Consider the following 17477-nt stretch of genomic DNA (forward strand, 5'->3'; position numbering starts at 1 on the left):
ATTTATGTTCCTGTTGGGAGGGTAGTGTTTTAGGGTATTTATAACAGTGATTTTCTTGTAAAATGGAAAAACTAATATTTTTTAAATTTAGTTTATCCTTATTAAAGTTATCAAAGGCTGTGAAGCAAACCTCCTGCATGGTGGTCTCTAATCAAACCCAAAAGTTCAGACGTTTTCAAAGAAATTTCCACACTGTCCCTGTAAAATGCCATTTGCTCCACTTCCAAGTTAAAGCTATAATTAATTGCCCATTAAATTGTCTTAATTTATGTTTTAAGCCCTGCTTATTGCTTTCCTGTGCGTTGAACCATGACAAGTGGGTTAGCACTGCACAAGCCCTTGTTTTCCCTGGCCTTGCAATAGCCACACAAACAAACATGTAACTATCAAAATGAATCAGTGTTTCCAGCGTTGATTAATAGCCTGGGTTTTTATCATGGGACTTAAGAAAGAAAAGAACAAAAAAATTGCGCCTGCATGTAAACAAATTTTAAGTAAACAGATCATAGCTATTCACAGACCATTATTCACTTGGGAGCAGATTGAATCTAAATGATGTGCAGTCATAGTTAAGGCAGTATAAATGTTGACATTAACATAACAATCCCACATAATTGCTTGGTATTAAATCAAAAGTCCAAGGTGCCACACAAAAGGTATTTTGTGGCTTGTCTAATGCGGTGCCATGTGTCATTTAACATGGTATAAAACACATTCATTCAAGCGTTATAGAACTTGGTAAGGTGGGTCCTTTTAAACGCAGTTTGGAAGTTGCTCTAACCTGCGCCATAGGCCCCGGGTTATATGGGCCCGTGGAGCCCGTACTACACCAATGTTCTGGAAAGCTTATATATAATAGTTTAATGTACGTCTTGATGCAAATTATATCTTTATACACAATGGGGGTCATGTAACAAGATCGACATACGCAGTGCTATGGTGGAGTGTAAAGCAGCGCTCTGCCGCCGCACAAATTTTACCGCTTCCTGAATGCATTAACTGGCCCAAAATGAATGAGGCACATTTAAATGAGTAAAAACGCTGCCCATTTGGAGCAGTCATTTCTGCTTGATTTAGGTAGCTCATTTGGAGGGGAGGCGCTATTTATCAGTCTGAAAATCTGTGCTACAGGAGGCCCATTTGGAGGGGGAGGCTCAGATTTTTGGAACACCGGCACTGCCTGCATGCGAGCGGTGACTGGTTCTGTGTCAGCCGAGCCAACAAATCCAAAATAACGCAGCAGTTTCCATCCTCAGGGAGATCAAAAAGAGTAATGCGGACCCTAAATATTCTCTCCCTTCTCAGTGCTCTTCCTCGATTTGATGCTGTGTAAGAGAAACCTCGGACTGGAAAGCTGGAAAGCTTCTCAAAATGCACATCCGCCTTAGTTTTAGATTTAATCTAGCCATTTGTCCTTTTGTGTAAAGGGAGTATAAGACCAAGGAAAAGGGTGTATCTGAATGGTCTCCTGTGTTTATTCGCACACTAAAAACCCTTTGTTTGAAAGCTGGTTTGGGTACAACCAATTTGGTTCAGCTAAACATTTTGGGTAGGATTTTAGTTCAGACTGTTTCATATTATACATGCACTCTCTTAATGTTATGGAATTGTATTTCTTTGGTAAACAACATTATTTGTTGAGATAGTGAAATAATACTGTGGATTATTATATGCACACCAATTCAACATCCCTTGTTAACAAGCTTTGTGACTGGTAAACCTTTCTGGAATCAATGCACTAACACTACAAAGTTTTCAAGACTAAAATTCAAACTCATTTACATTCAAAGTAATTACAACCAAAGTAAGTATAATGGTAAGAGCTGGAATTCTAATGTAAACAAATGTTATTACTTTACATCTGGACTATTTTTTTTTATCTTGTTAAATGAATGACTGCTTTTTGGATTAATTCTTATTCTTGTATGTCCTGCATGCACAATCTGAAAACAAAATGAAACCATTTCAATGAAGCACAGGTTTCATGGGTTCAAAGAAGTAAAACTTCAGAGGGTAGTTTATATTTATTTTAACTAATGATTAAAGCTCCAGGGTTTTATATGACATCTGATCTATCGCAAACCCAAATGCCCTTTGGTTTGAAGTAACATGGGGCTTTATTAGTTTAATACAATCATAACAATGTTATACATTTAGACTACTTAGTTAAGTGATCATTATTACTTGTAACTGCAATTTAATAATGGAATTTCATTGGCAAACTGTATTTAGTATCAGAAATCGTCTTTAAATAATGGACATCAGATTAATGCATCTTCTAACTTCTAAGCTTGACATGCGCGGCCAGCTTTGTTGTATAGAACATGTGAGACTAGACTAGCAGAAGAAAAACTTGCTGTGAAATGTGCTGCTTTAGTTACGCTTCTGGCTGCTTTGATAGTGCCCCCTATTAAGCAGCCCAGTCATACTGAATCAGTAAAAACATTTCAATGGGAGCTTTAATCCCATATCACAATTGAAAAAATGGTTTCAAATGTCACATAATGAACAAATAAGTTGGCCATCATCAAAACCAGATTTGGCAGGAAGTGTGTATGTGTCCAGCTCAAGAAGAAAACGAGTTCTTCAGGCAATTTCACTAAATGTGTCGTTTATTTAATGAAGTTTATAAACTAAAGTTCGGGAGGAGGGACGGTCCCTACACATTTCGTCATCTCAATGTAACCTATCAAAATCATATACATACCCATGTAACTTACCCCTCTTGCGTTTGATTCATGTATGCATCCCTCCACCTCTCCATCTCTGCCTCAGCAGCTTCTCTAGGTACAATTTATTATGGGGCTCTCCTGCCTCGTCCAGACGGCCAGGTGGAGGACCCTCAAACCAAGCAGGTTTGATGCCAAATTGTTTCTTCCATACATCGCATAATCATCAATAAAACATTTCCTTAAACTCAAATTTCTGTGTTGTGGGGTTTTTCTACTGAAAATGTTTTTCAAGCATAATTGTCCTCTAATTGTTCTCTACGGCTTGAAAATACCACCCAAATATGAGATGCGGAAGTCTAATAAAACAAAAATCACATAAAGGCATTCTGCAATTGCTTTGTTGAATTATTGATATTTATCTAAAGGTCAAGTAATGATGAAAGAATGTTCTTTTCACCTTTTTGTTTGAAGGTTTGCAGTTACATTTTTTCTTTCTTTTTTTAACACAACCCAGAAACTCATAAATACATTACAGAAACATACAGATACTGAACAGGCCACACAAGGGAATGGCAGAATGCAGTTTCTTTATACATTAAATTAGATTTAAAAAGATGGGTTAATTATGTTGTGTGCCACAGAATGGAACACTGAACTGTGTGTATTATGGTGGGTTATTTCCAACCTTACAGTCTGCAAGGTTTTTCAAGTCACGAAAGACGTAGAAACAAATCAATATCAATTCCAACCCCAGTCAGATAATAATAATTGTATATGCAGTAAAATCACAATCCTTCTTTCTCCTATTAATACTCTGTAATAGACAAATATAGCTGCAAGCACCAATGACCGGGGTCCAAGCGCCAGACCATGTGACCTATGACCGTATTTCACATGCAGCATAGTACCCAATTGGCCTCTACTAGTCTTTATACTATATTCTATTATTATTATTATTATTTATTTCTTAGCAGACGCCCTTATCCAGGGCGACTTACAATTGTTACAAGGTATCACATTATACATTATTTCACATTATACAGATATCACATTATTTTTACATACAATTACCCATTTATACAGTTGGGTTTTTACTGGAGCAATCTAGGTAAAGTTCCTTGCTCAAGGGTACAACAGCAGTGTCCCCCACTGGGGATTGAACCCATGACCCTCCGGTCAAGAGTCCAGAGCCCTAACCACTACTCCACACTGCTGCCCACTATTCTACCATAGATTAATAGTACAGTATATGCTGAAATATGATTTGCTCGTGGACTCCATGTTTTTTGATGCAGCAACTTTATTTTTAACAATATTTGTGACAAATTCAATATGGCCACCAATGCAGCTGGATAGAGCCCATATGGTTTCCTATATATGTTCCTTAGTCACCATGACACTATCTGCACTCTTTAAGCAGTTATAAGCCAGTTTTGCATTTGACCTTTAGGAGAAGTCAAAGGTCATTGGCAAGGGCATTTTTGGATAGAGCGCATACGGTTTCATATATGTGTTCTAGGGGTGTTCCCAAATACAAATTCGTATTAGGATATGCACGAATAATGGTCTTCTTCCTAATGTTAGTAATGGCCGAATAGTGTTTTTCATTTTTACGATTATTAGGCAGTATTTGTTGCAAATGAAGTGTTTGAAATCAATGAGAATTGGTCTCTCATTTCAACCACGCCTCCCTCTGCAGTCTGTGACACTGGCAGCCAATCGGTGTGGGGAAGAAGGGTGGAGCGTCATTGCTCCAGTTCATTCGATTCGAGAGGGCTGTATAGAGAAAAGTAAAGCGGAATTTAATTTTGTTTCAGTGTCAAGAAAAAAGACTTGTGTAGTCATAATTTAAGTAAAATAATTTTTTTGGAGGGGGTAGGAATTTTGAAGTTTTTTTAAACGTTGTCAAAATATAATTGAATATTTTTCTAAACAGCTTAGCAATACGATTGCCTCCGTGTGTCGTGCACGGTTGCAACACTTTAGGCTCCAGTTAGGAGCTGCACTGCAGGCTGTATGAAAGAGGAAACACGCTGTCTCACTGAGGGTTGGGATTTTAGAAAAGTGTTTATTTGATTTAAAAAAAAAAAATGTGTTTGTTGTTTGTTGTTCGATACAGTTATGGCGGCTCTGTGACTGCCTGTGTTTAGAGCTTGCAGTCACTCCATGTGTTTAGAGCTTGCAGTCACTCCATGTGTTTAGAGCTTGCAGTCTCTCTGTGTGTTTAGAGCTTGCAGTCACTCCATGTGTTTAGAGCTTGCAGTCTCTCCATGTGTTTTTAGAGCTTGCAGTCACTCCATGTGTTTAGAGCCTGCAGTCACTCCATGTGTTTAGAGCTTGCAGTCTCTCCATGTGTTTAGAGCTTGCAGTCTCTCCATGTGTTTAGAGCTTGCAGTCACTCCATGTGTTTAGAGCTTGCAGTCACTCCATGTGTTTAGAGCTTGCAGTCTCTCCATGTGTTTAGAGCTTGCAGTCTCTCCATGTGTTTAGAGCTTGCAGTCACTTCATGTGTTTAGAGCTTGCAGTCACTCCATGTGTTTAGAGCTTGCAGTCACTCCATGTGTTTAGAGCTTGCAGTCTCTCCATGTGTTTAGAGCTTGCAGTCACTTCATGTGTTTAGAGCTTGCAGTCACTCCATGTATTTAGAGCTTGCAGTCACTCCATGTGTTTAGAGCTTGCAGTCTCTCCATGTGTTTAGAGCTTGCAGTCACTTCATGTGGTATTTCTTTAGCATAGTGTAGCTCGCAGTGCTGTTTTTTCCACCTCACAATCAATTATTTCTATTTATTAAAAAAGGCAGCATTTCTCTGCCTTGCCTACACTTGCCTCAGTAAATTCATTGCATTTTTATCAAATCTGTCTGATTGTGAGATAAGACTATTGTAAATAATAAGTTAAACTAATAATTACTTACGATGTTCTAATGCTGCAGTTATTTTAAAGGTGTATAATAAATAGTCTTGATTGCATATTTTGTTTGATATTGGTGCTGTTTTCTCTGCATTGCATTGTAATCGTTTGACAAAATAAATGCATTCTCGATCATTCCAATTTGTTGTTGTTAACGGTTACTGTAAATAGTGCCATTGAGTTTAGTAGATCTTTGTAGAGAAGTGCAGTAAAATATGGACAGAACTGCACAGTTAAGTATATATATATATATATATATATATATATATATATATATATATATATATATATATATATATATATATATATTGTGAATTTTACTTGCACGCATGCAGAGATATTAGTTTGCACATGGGAACAGTACATTTGTGGAAATGATTGCACATAAGACAACTGCTGTCAGGCCACAAGCCTTAAAAATATTGTGTATCTATTTTCATTATTGTTCAATTTAAAATAGCACAAACAATAAAAAAAAGTAACCTGCATTAAAAGTAATCTTTCTTTCATTACACTGTGTTGTTGGTGGTTATTGTGGTTCCATTGTTTATAGTTAGGGCTGTTCATTTTTGGTTTTTATTTTTGATGACGTATGTCCCTTTTAAGCTTGTTTTGAGACAATTTAATTTCTTAATCAAACTCTTTTAGAAGTTATGATTGTAACACCCCCACCACCGGCGTGACTTGACTAAAACTCTTATTCCGTTTCACTGCTAACACTGCTTTTTATTATTTTTTAAAGGCAACTCTTTAATCACCATTTTGAAATCATAATGACTCATTGCAAAACATATTTCACCTGTTATGCAAGTTTTCTCTTAATTGTGTTTTGTGAATCTTTGCTATCAGTGAATCAAACAGAGTGTGTCATTCAAGTTACGGGAAGAAAAAAAACACAACAAAAACAATCTTGTTTTACAACCAACACTTAGAGTTTAATTAAGAAATGATGTCAGCTCAAAACAAACTTAAAGGGATGCTACGTCATCAACAATAAAGAAACAAAAACAAAGAGCCCTACTTATAGTAGAGCTTTGTTACAAAATACAGCACAGGACTGGACTGCACAGTATATATTATACACAGTATAAGTGAATTTGCATGTGTGTTGCATAGACAACTGCACATTGTTGCATTGTTATGTCAATCAGGACATTTTTACAGCGTAAATAAGTGTAAAAAAAAAATGACAACAACTGTGTTTTGCCCCCGCACACTTCTGGTTTGACGAATACATACCCGAATTCATAAACAAATACAAATATGAATACTAATAGTATGGGCACGAATACAGATACAGATAATGGCTCTATATACCACCCCTAATGTGTTCCATAGTAACCATGACCGTCTCTGTAAAGACTTATAAGCTATTTTTACATTTGACCTTAAGGAGAGGTCAAAGGTCATGATGAAGGCATTTTTTGAATAGAGCATATATGGGTTCCTATCTGTTCCATAGTAACCATGACCCTATCTACACTCTGTAAGGACATAAGCTAGTTTTAGATATGACCTTAGACAGAGGTCAAAGGTCATGATCAAGGTAATTTTTGAATAGAGCATATATGGACTCCTATCTGTGTTCCATAGTAACCATGACCCTATCTGCAATCTGTAAGGAGTTAAAAGCTGGTTTTACATTTGATCTTAATGAGCGGTCAAAGGTCAAGATAAAGGTACTTTTTTAATAGAGCATAGATTAATTCCCATAGGCCTCCACTATTCTGTGAAGGTTCATGATTCTCCAAAATTCTACCTTAGATAAAATAGTGCAATATATGTAAATATGTGCAAATTGACCAGAGCTGAAATTTGACTGTCTCACGGCGGCCATGCTTTTTATGCAGCGACTTGCCTTGAACAAACTTGATAGACAACCTTGCCAAGGCTATGTACGCAAAGTTTCGCTTCAATCGGCATAACAGTTTCAGAGAAGAAGACGTTAGAATATTTTTGACAAATCCAATATGGCCGCCGAACCATGTGACCAATCGACTTCTCGCGAACAAATGTAAATATAGGCCATAAGGGTAGTCCGTGACCCAAGTTTCACATCTCTAACATAAGCAATTTCGGAGAAGAATTTTTTAAATGGTCCAAGATTCTTGAAAAATCCAATACAGCCAACAAACCATGTGTCCGATGACCTTCATTTTCATGCTGGCACAACTTACCACTGGCCTCTACCATCGTTTGAAGTTTTCGTGCAATGGTGTTGATTTTACATTTCAGAATTTGGCGGAATAATAACTAGAGTTGCTAGCAATTACAAAGGCTTCCAAGCAGTTTTTGTGAAATATAAGCACATTGGTTAGCGCACTATGAACAACATTTTCCACAGCTGTGCTATTTACCGTTCATGAGAAGACTTTTGAAAATTGCTGAAATTTTTCATTAAATCCAAGATGGCTGCCACACCATGTGACCAAAGGCCACCATATTGACTCCGGCACAACATCCCATAGTCCTCTACATCCGTGTCAAATTCTGTGCATTTTGGTGCAGCCGATAAGAAGTTATAGTCAGTTTTACAACCAGTTGCGTATGTTGATGATGTCATGCATCACGTTTGACCTTTAGGAGAGGTCACGGGCAATGACATTTTTTCATAGAGCACATATGACTTCCGATACGTGTTCCATTATAACTATGACCCTGTCGGCACACCCTAGGAGTTAAAATTTCACATGACATTGAATATATTCATGTCTCTGTCTCTGTCTCTCTCTCTCTGTGTCTGTCACCCTTTTTTTGTTAGGACGTGTTGTTGTGGTTGCCTACATGTTATTTTTTATTCAAAACCTTTCCCTATAACTAAATAAAAATATATTGATTTAGGAGATGCCTTTATCCAAGGCGACTTACAGAGACTAGGGTGTGTGAACTATGCATCAGCTGCAGAGTCACTTACAGTTACGTCTCACCCGAAAGACAGAGCACAAGGAGGTTAAGTGATTTGCTCAGGGTCACACAATGAGTCAGTGGCTGAGGTGGGATTTGAACCGGGGACCTCCTGGTTACAAGCCCTTTTCTTTAACCACTGGACCACACTGCCTCCTATACACATTTGGGTGTTTTGTTTGGTGTAGACGGTGGCCATCTCCCGAATTAAGTGATTAATTTGTTGCTAATCGGGAGATGGTCACCTGCATAAAAGCCTTCAGCTCTCTGTACTCTGGGAGGGTGTTCAGAGGAGGAACGTGTGTGAGAGAGAGAGGCGGGAGAAACAGTGAAGTTAAAACGAAACTGAAAGTCTAGGAACAGTGAAGTCAACTGCCCAGCCTGACCTAGGGTCTGTTTAGTTTTTGAATGGCAGTCTGAATTGCAATTTCTCAACTTTTTATGGAAACTATGTTATGTAGGCACATAGGCAGTCCAAATGTTTGTTTGGTCCTCCTCCCCGCCTGTCTCCACCCTACAGCATGCCTTGCTCAGGGTGCCTCTTGCTGCCTGCTGGCCATAGCTGTCGTAATCTTTACATCACAGTCAGCCACCACAGATTTGTTAGATATTATTATATGTCACTTCATTCTTTTGTTTCAGTTCTATCTTCTTTCATCTACACTAAAAAGACCTGGAAATGATTGTCGGTTTAAAAAAAATCTCAAATGTATATTATTATACAATAAATAACAATGTCCCAAAACATTGCTTCCAATAAAATCCTAAAAATAAGATGCACTCTTCTTTGTTTGTGTTAAAATTGGGGCATTCTAAGATATTTTGAAACAAAAACAAATACAAATCTTGTGTAAATGATTTTGTGTATGTGTCAGATCCTTTTGATCCCCTTCCTAACAAAAATCCTGAAGCCTTATATCATATGCTGTGGTTCAAATAACTGCGTAATGCAGCTAGTAATGTTCTCCTTCTATTTTGTACAGTACTTTATAGCTGCGTTTCTCAACTGGTGGGCCACGGGAAGACCAGGAAAGCGAAACCGACAGTCCATAGCACACTCACATGCATTATGACATTTTTATTTTTTTTGCTTTTTTTATTATGCTTAAGAGAATTACAATAGACACAAAAAGAAAGTTCAGGGAATTGTACTACATTCTGGAATGTGCATGTGTAAAACGTCATTCATTGACGTAGCAACGGAAATCAAATGGCTCGCGCTAGTATGAGAATAAAAAAAAAAAAAACGACTACATGCCACGCACAACAATACAAGATAAAAGGCTAGGAAAATATCAGAAGATGGAGTGTTTTTTGAAGAGAAAGGCTAGAAGAATAGTGGATATTAGTGATGACGAAACGAGCAGTGAGAAAGTACGATCCCAACTACATTAAGTTTGGTTTTACAACAACGGGTGATTCAGAGCCAAGGCCCCAGTGCGTTGAATGTGGTGAGGTGTTGTCCAATGAAGCACTAAAGCCTTCAAAGCTGGAAAGGCATTTACAAACTAAACACCCCGGATGCGTTGGAAAGCCAAAAGAATATTTTGAAAGGAAGCGAGATCAGCTAAAAAGTCAACAGATGTCTATAAGTTCGCTTGCAACACATTCTAAAAAAGCCCTGAAAGCATCTTACCTTGTTGCAGCCCGTATCGCCCGCTGTAAAAAAGCCTACAGAATTGTCTTATTTTGCCAAGTGCTGTGGACATTTGTCATGAAATACTTGGTGACACAGCAGCAAAAAAAATTCAGAGCATTCCCCTTTCAAACAACACTGTTGCTAGAAGAATAGTGGATATTAGTGATGACAAGTCAACTTTTGGAAGAATGAAGAAAAGCCATTTTTTTTGCAATACAGCTGGATGTTTCCATCGCAGCTTTACTGCTCATCTTTGTTCGGTATTGCTGGAATGGTGACCTGCATGAAGACATGCTTTTCTGTGGTGAGCTGCCTACAAGAACAACAGCGGACGAGTGATTCCGTTGCAACAGTTTCATTATTGAAAAGGGATTGGACTGGGAAAATTGCGTTGGGGCTGCATCCATGACAGGAAAACACTGTGGTGTGGTGAAACCAATTAAAGAAAAAGCGGCAGAACAAAATGCATTGTTCTTTACATAGAGAGAGCCTGACAACCAAAACTTTCACCAGAACTGAATGAAGTAATGAAGATCACAGTGAAAACTGTGAACTATATAAAAAATAATGCCCTGAATTCCAGATGCTTTGCGGCGTGGTGTGAGAGCATGGAGTCTGATGATGTGCAATTACTATTTCATTGTGAAGTCAGGTGGCTTTCCAGAGGGAAGGTGCTGAACCGCTTGTTTGAAATGAAGAAGGAGGTTCATACACTTCTTGAAGAGAAAAAATGTCCCATGGCAGTGCATTATATTGACTCTGTGTTTTTAGCAAAGGTTGCTTAATTGTCTGACATATTTGACAATGTAAACCAACTGAATCTGCCCATTCAAGGAAGAAACAGCAGTGCCTTCTTGGTGGCTGACAAAATTGAGGGATTTAAGAAGAAGCTCACACTTTGGAACAAAAAAGTTAAAGAGGGGCGATTTGAAATGTTTCCACTCCTGAGTGAGCTTTTGGAAGAACATTCCCACATTGAATTCTACAAAGTTGTATGTCAGCATTTAACTCAACTGTCAGAGAAATCTTCAGATTATTTCTCAGAAGATCCCCGGAATGGCAACCTTTGGGTTTTGGACCCGTTCTCAGTAGATCCTGTTGTTTCAGACGTTGCCCTCTCAAAACCTTGGAAACTCAGCTGATGGAACTGTCAGCTGACAGCAGCCTAAAACTCCCATTTTCAAAAACTGACCTTGCTACTTTTTGGATTTCAGTGGGAAGTGAATACCCAGCACTATCAGAGAGGGAAATCAAGTTTCTTTTGCCGTTCACCACCACTTACCTGTGTCAGTCAGGATTTTCAACTGTGACTGTCACAAAGACTAAATTTAGAAATAAGCTCTGTGGGGCTCCCGAGTGGCACAGCCAGTAAAAGCACTTGCGTAGAGTGCAGGATTCGCTCTATAGTCTGGATGTCGCGAGTTCGAGTCCAGGCTATTCCTTTGCCGACAGAGTACGGGAGCTCCCAGGGGGCGGCGCTTAATTGGCCGAGCGTCGCCCAGGGGGAGGGAGGGTTAGGTCGGCCAGGGTGTTCTCGGCTCACCGCGCACCAGCGACCCCTGTAGTCTGGCCAGGCGCCTGCGGGCTTGCCTGTAAGCTGCCCGAGAGCTGCGTTGTCCTCTGACGCTGTAGCTCTTGGGTGGCTTGCATGGTGAGTCCGCAGTGTGAAAAAAAGCGGTCGGCTGACGGCACACGCTTCGGAGGACAGCGAGTGTTCGTCTTCGCCCTCCCGAGTCAGCGCAGGGGTGGTAGCGGTGAGCTGAGCATAATAAAATAATTGGCCATTCCAAATTGGGAGAAAAATAATAAAAAAAATAATTGGCAACGACTAAATTTATAAAAAGAAGAAAAAAGAAATAAGCTCCGTACAACTTCAATAGCCACACTAAGAGTCAGCCTGTCTCCAATTGCCCCAAGACTGGATCACATAATTAACCAGAAGCAAGCACAAGTGTCTCACTAACTGCTGGTAAGTAGCTATAAAAATATATATTTTAGTTATTGTGAGGATTTACAAACTAACTTATTGTACAATTAGATTTAGTGATAAATAATAAACAACACATCAAGATAAAGGGTGCCTGCTAAGAAAAATAAAATAAAATAATAATAATAATAATAATAATAATAATAATAATAATAATAATAATAATAATAATAGAGAAATCAGAGTTTTAATGTATTTATGCCTGGTGGGGGTGCTAATGAGGCTCTGATCACATGTGTGAGCCTTCACTCGTGGGCCAGATAACTAAGTGGGCCTTGAGGTGGAAAAGGTTGATAAACGCTGCTTTATAGTAATTCACTAGTGCATTCATATTAGCCTTACACTATCAGGTCATTTAACTAAGTCTTCTCTTATTCAAATGTAGCTTTACAGATACAAATCTGTTTATGTATTTGATTTATCCAATAGTCTAATGAAGAGTTTATGGATCTGATCAATATGAATTGCAACACATTGTTGTAGGTTGCCACATATCAGTTAGCATGATGCATGGTGAGGACAATGCTGAAAAAACACAAAGTACCCATTATGCATGTTTCAGAGATGTCACAAACACCCAATACAATTAAAGCCATTGCTCTATACTGTATAATGTGGACTATAAATATCAAATCTAAAATGTATACTTTCGAAAATAATAACAAAAACACCTATTTGTGTCACTCGTAGATGAACATTTCCTAGAAGAATGAAAGATTCAGATCAGATTAGTATTATTTCCAAATGTATTCAACATACAGCAACACATATAAAAAATAAAGAAATATGTGAAAGCCAGGTATTCTTATTAGTATTAATGAAGTCATCCAAGTTAAAGATCTTCACTCCTAAGTCACAGATAGAGCAATAGTTTTTGCTTATTAATTTTCTCAATCTGTTGCAAATAATTCTGAACAATTAGAGAAAGTAGGGAAATACCGTATTTCAGTTTCAATACATCAATCCTTGGCAACATGCTTTAAGTCAGCCAAAATGTTTCAATATTACTGATCACCAAGCACATAGGTGTTGAAAAGCATTGGGCACAGAGGACTCTAATATTCTGCTGTCCTGACTGTTTCTTGTTACATATATCATAATGGAGGGAATCTAACATTGCTTTGATGAAGGACATGAAAACTAGGAATACAGATGGAAAAGTAAAACTCATAAAATATAAGTGCCACTACCTGAATAATTTAGCTTGAAGATATTAAAGTGCAGTATTTAATAAAGTCTCAATAGTCACCTCCAGGTGTCTTCTAGACTGCAATCAATTGGGTATGAATCTTTCACTTCACGTCTCACTAAAGGAAATGCATTTGTTGGAAGACCATGTTGTCATTTTTAACAGAGTAAACGATTGATGCTGGGGTGATTTGAACAGAGTAAACGATTGATACCAAGGTGATTTGAACAGAGTAAACGATTGATGCCGGGGTGATTTGAACAGAGTAAACGATTGATACCAAGGTGATTTGAACAGAGTAAATGATTGATGCCGGGGTGATTTGAACAGAGTAAACGATTGATACCAAGGTGATTTGAACAGAGTAAACAATTGATGCCAAGGTGATTTGAACAGAGTAAACGATTGATACCAAGGTGATTTGAACAGAGTAAATGATTGATGCCGGGGTGATTTGAACAGAGTAAACGATTGATACCAAGGTGATTTGAACAGAGTAAATGATTGATGCCGGGGTGATTTGAACAGAGTAAACGATTGATACCAAGGTGATTTGAACAGAGTAAACGATTGATGCCGGGGTGATTTGAACAGAGTATACGACTGATACCAAGGTGATTTGAACAGAGTAAACGATTGATGCCATGGTGATTTGAACAGAGTATACGATTGATGCCAAGGTGATTTGAACAGAGTATACGACTGATACCAAGGTGATTTGAACAGAGTAAACGATTGATGCCAAGGTGATTTGAACAGAGTAAACGATTGATGCCGGGGTGATTTGAACAGAGTAAACGATTGATACCAAGGTGATTTGAACAGAGTAAACGATTGATGCCAAGGTGATTTGAACAGAGTAAACGATTGATGCCAAGGTGATTTGAACAGAGTAAACGATTGATGCTGGGGTGATTTGAACAGAGTAAACGATTGATACCAAGGTGATTTGAACAGAGTAAACGATTGATACCAAGGTGATTTGAACAGAGTAAACGATTGATGCTGGGGTGATGTGAACAGAGTAAACGATTGATACCAAGGTGATTTGAACAGAGTAAACGATTGATACCAAGGTGATTTGAACAGAGTAAACGATTGATACCAAGGTGATTTGAACAGAGTAAACGATTGATGCCAAGGTGATTTGAACAGAGTAAATGATTGATGCTGGGGTGATTTGAACAGAGTAAACGATTGATACCAAGGTGATTTGAACAGAGTAAACGATTGATACCAAGGTGATTTGAACAGAGTAAACGATTGATACCAAGGTGATTTGAACAGAGTAAACGATTGATGCTGGGGTGATTTGAACAGAGTAAACGATTGATACCAAGGTGATTTGAACAGAGTAAACGATTGATACCAAGGTGATTTGAACAGAGTAAATGATTGATGCTGGGGTGATTTGAACAGAGTAAACGATTGATACCAAGGTGATTTGAACAGAGTAAACGATTGATGCCAAGGTGATTTGAACAGAGTAAACGATTGATTGTACAATGTGGAACATAATGATTGCTACTGTTGCTGTGATAGATTTTTATGAGACAAAAACTTTTGTTTCTTGGAAAAAAAGTACACTTTATGCTTAATAATTACTGAAATTAATTTATTGTTATGTTTTAATATTTTTATGCAGTTATTATTTTTCTGTACTATTTTTCTAAATGTCCATGGCCACGCATAATAAACCAGACACAAACTGAATATGTGCCTATAATAAAGAATCCTTTTGGAATTAATTACTTCACACATGTTTTATTGAAAATTATCCTTTCAAAGGCAGCATTAAGTTTTGTACACAACATTCAAAATGGAAATATCCGCATGTAAACCCAAATTGCTCATAAGGTACTAGCAAAATAGTCTGGCAAAAAGGTGAGGGTCATTTTTATTTATTTGTGTGTTCAGTAGCAACTCTGCGACAGCGTTTGCTCTTTGATATGATCTGCTTTGAGGGGATTCCTTTTGATCTGATTGCTCCCGTATGCACCCCCATAATCAGCTGGAGAGGGTATTCGATGGTTGAATGTGGTTGTCAACTGGCTTATGCGGTCCAAGAATATAGTGATGCCCGATGAAATGGAATTTCAATTTTAAACTGCATTGGGCAATGAAGCAAGTACAGAATTATTTATTTATTATGAAAGCCATGTACAGTATTCTTTTTATCACGTTAACTAAAAACTATTTCACAGGTACTGCTGAACTCAGGAGTCATGGTAGGCTCCAATAGCATCTAATTATGCAATTGTCTTTTGAAGAATCATTTAGACTTCTTATGGGAGGCATAGAACATGGGTGTTTTTTTTTTCTTTTTAAAAATTCAAACACTATGTATTGAAGCAGTTATGGGAATAGCATAATATGAGGTAAGCATATTTGGTATATTTTACTGGTTTACTAATGTTAGGACCATCATGTTTCAATCAGAGCTGCTGAAATATCCAAGGGCCCTAGCATCCCAAGCTCAGTGAATGAAACTCGGGTGTGTTTGCTAGTTGCGTGCAGCTGCCTCAGCAGGAAGCAAAGGTCAATTTCATGAACATTTGTTTTTTTCCAAGGAAAATGGAATAGCTAGATGGGGTAAACCTGGGAGCGAACTGAAATGCAACTGTTGGAAAGGAGATTTTATTAAAAAAAAGAAGGGAATATCTTCACCACAGATTATATTTGCGACATGTATCGAACATTTACTTCATGCGGTATATTGAAACGCAATACACCTTCCATGGTTGATTTTCATTTTAAAATTGTGGTCAGCTGTGAGCTCAGAATAGGAAAGTTGTCATCAGTGGAGTGAGGAGACTTTTCATTATTACTACTATTATCATAACTGTTGAAAACCAGCTCATGAAAAGTAGCTCTAAGCAATAAAAAATAGAAGGGTTCAATGGTAACATTTATATACAGTTTAATGAAGCAGAACAGATGGGAATAGACAGCAGAAAGAAACATGCTACTTGTAAGTCAGTATTAAGTTTAGGGTTAAGTGTATTTTATATTCATTTTGTTATCTGAATACAGCTAATAAAATACTGGAGATCACATTATATTGATTGAACCAACTTGTGAAAGCACAATAAATTGAGGTTATCTTCATGTCCACCAGATAAATAGATAAATAAGAAGGTCGTACTAGGTTCAACAGTGACTAAAATTTCAGGAAATGTAACATTTTTGTTTCTGCAGATCTCATAAAGTAGTTGATGGGAATAAACTATTAATTTGAGATTGGGATTGCATTTAAGGAGGCCTACATTGATTGGCTTAGCCTTAGTTTGGCTCTAATCTTCCCTACTGCAGGAAATTGGGTCGTGGCATTTGAAACATCCAGTAATTAAGATACACTAATGAAGTAACTGACCTACAGATATGCTATCTGAGATTTCCAGGTTTGGTATATATACAATCACTCAAAATAATAATTTGAAAAAATTCAATTTGATATGTTGATATAACTCATACAAATAGTTTCATCGTCCATTGAAAAAAAAAAATCAGCCCTGTCTGTTTCCATCAACAGCTGGCCAATATCAAACTGGATGAAATTTTTTCATCCTCAGTTAAAACTGCACACTGGCCAAACTCCAATTTGCTTTGATGGAGAAAGCAATCTAATAAGCATCCAATTCTAGAGGCAGGTGTTACAGATTGACATGGCAACAGACACCATGTTACGCACAGCATGGTCACATGACTTGCTCAATTCATAGTTATGATGAGGATTCTCTTTAACACGTTTTAAGTTTTTTTGGTAATAGGTATTAATTGAAATGGAATAAAACCTCTTACACACATGTTAATTACACAAGACAAAACAAAGCTTTACGCAACATCTCTGCAGGGAATTACAGGATTGTAGTACTGGCCAAAATTTAAACTTGACAAACAATACATCTCCCAGTATATAACACCGGTAAATTTAGTCAGGGTGATTAGTTCTGAAACTAAGGTGACTTGTATGGGACAAATTAGCTAGTACACAACATGTGTTATATACAAAAGCAGGTTTAAAATAGAGATGTGGTTGGTAATGAAAATTTGTGAATGCATTTTGTGCTTTAGAAAATATGTACCACATAAAGCATGTCAAAATGTAATTTTAGAAATCATGAATTTTACTGCATTGTTTCTGAAACTGTAGATGTTCATCACGGTTCATTGGTT

This window comes from Acipenser ruthenus, chromosome 2 (genome assembly GCF_902713425.1).
Source record: "Acipenser ruthenus chromosome 2, fAciRut3.2 maternal haplotype, whole genome shotgun sequence".
NCBI classification, from domain to species: domain Eukaryota; kingdom Metazoa; phylum Chordata; class Actinopteri; order Acipenseriformes; family Acipenseridae; genus Acipenser; species Acipenser ruthenus.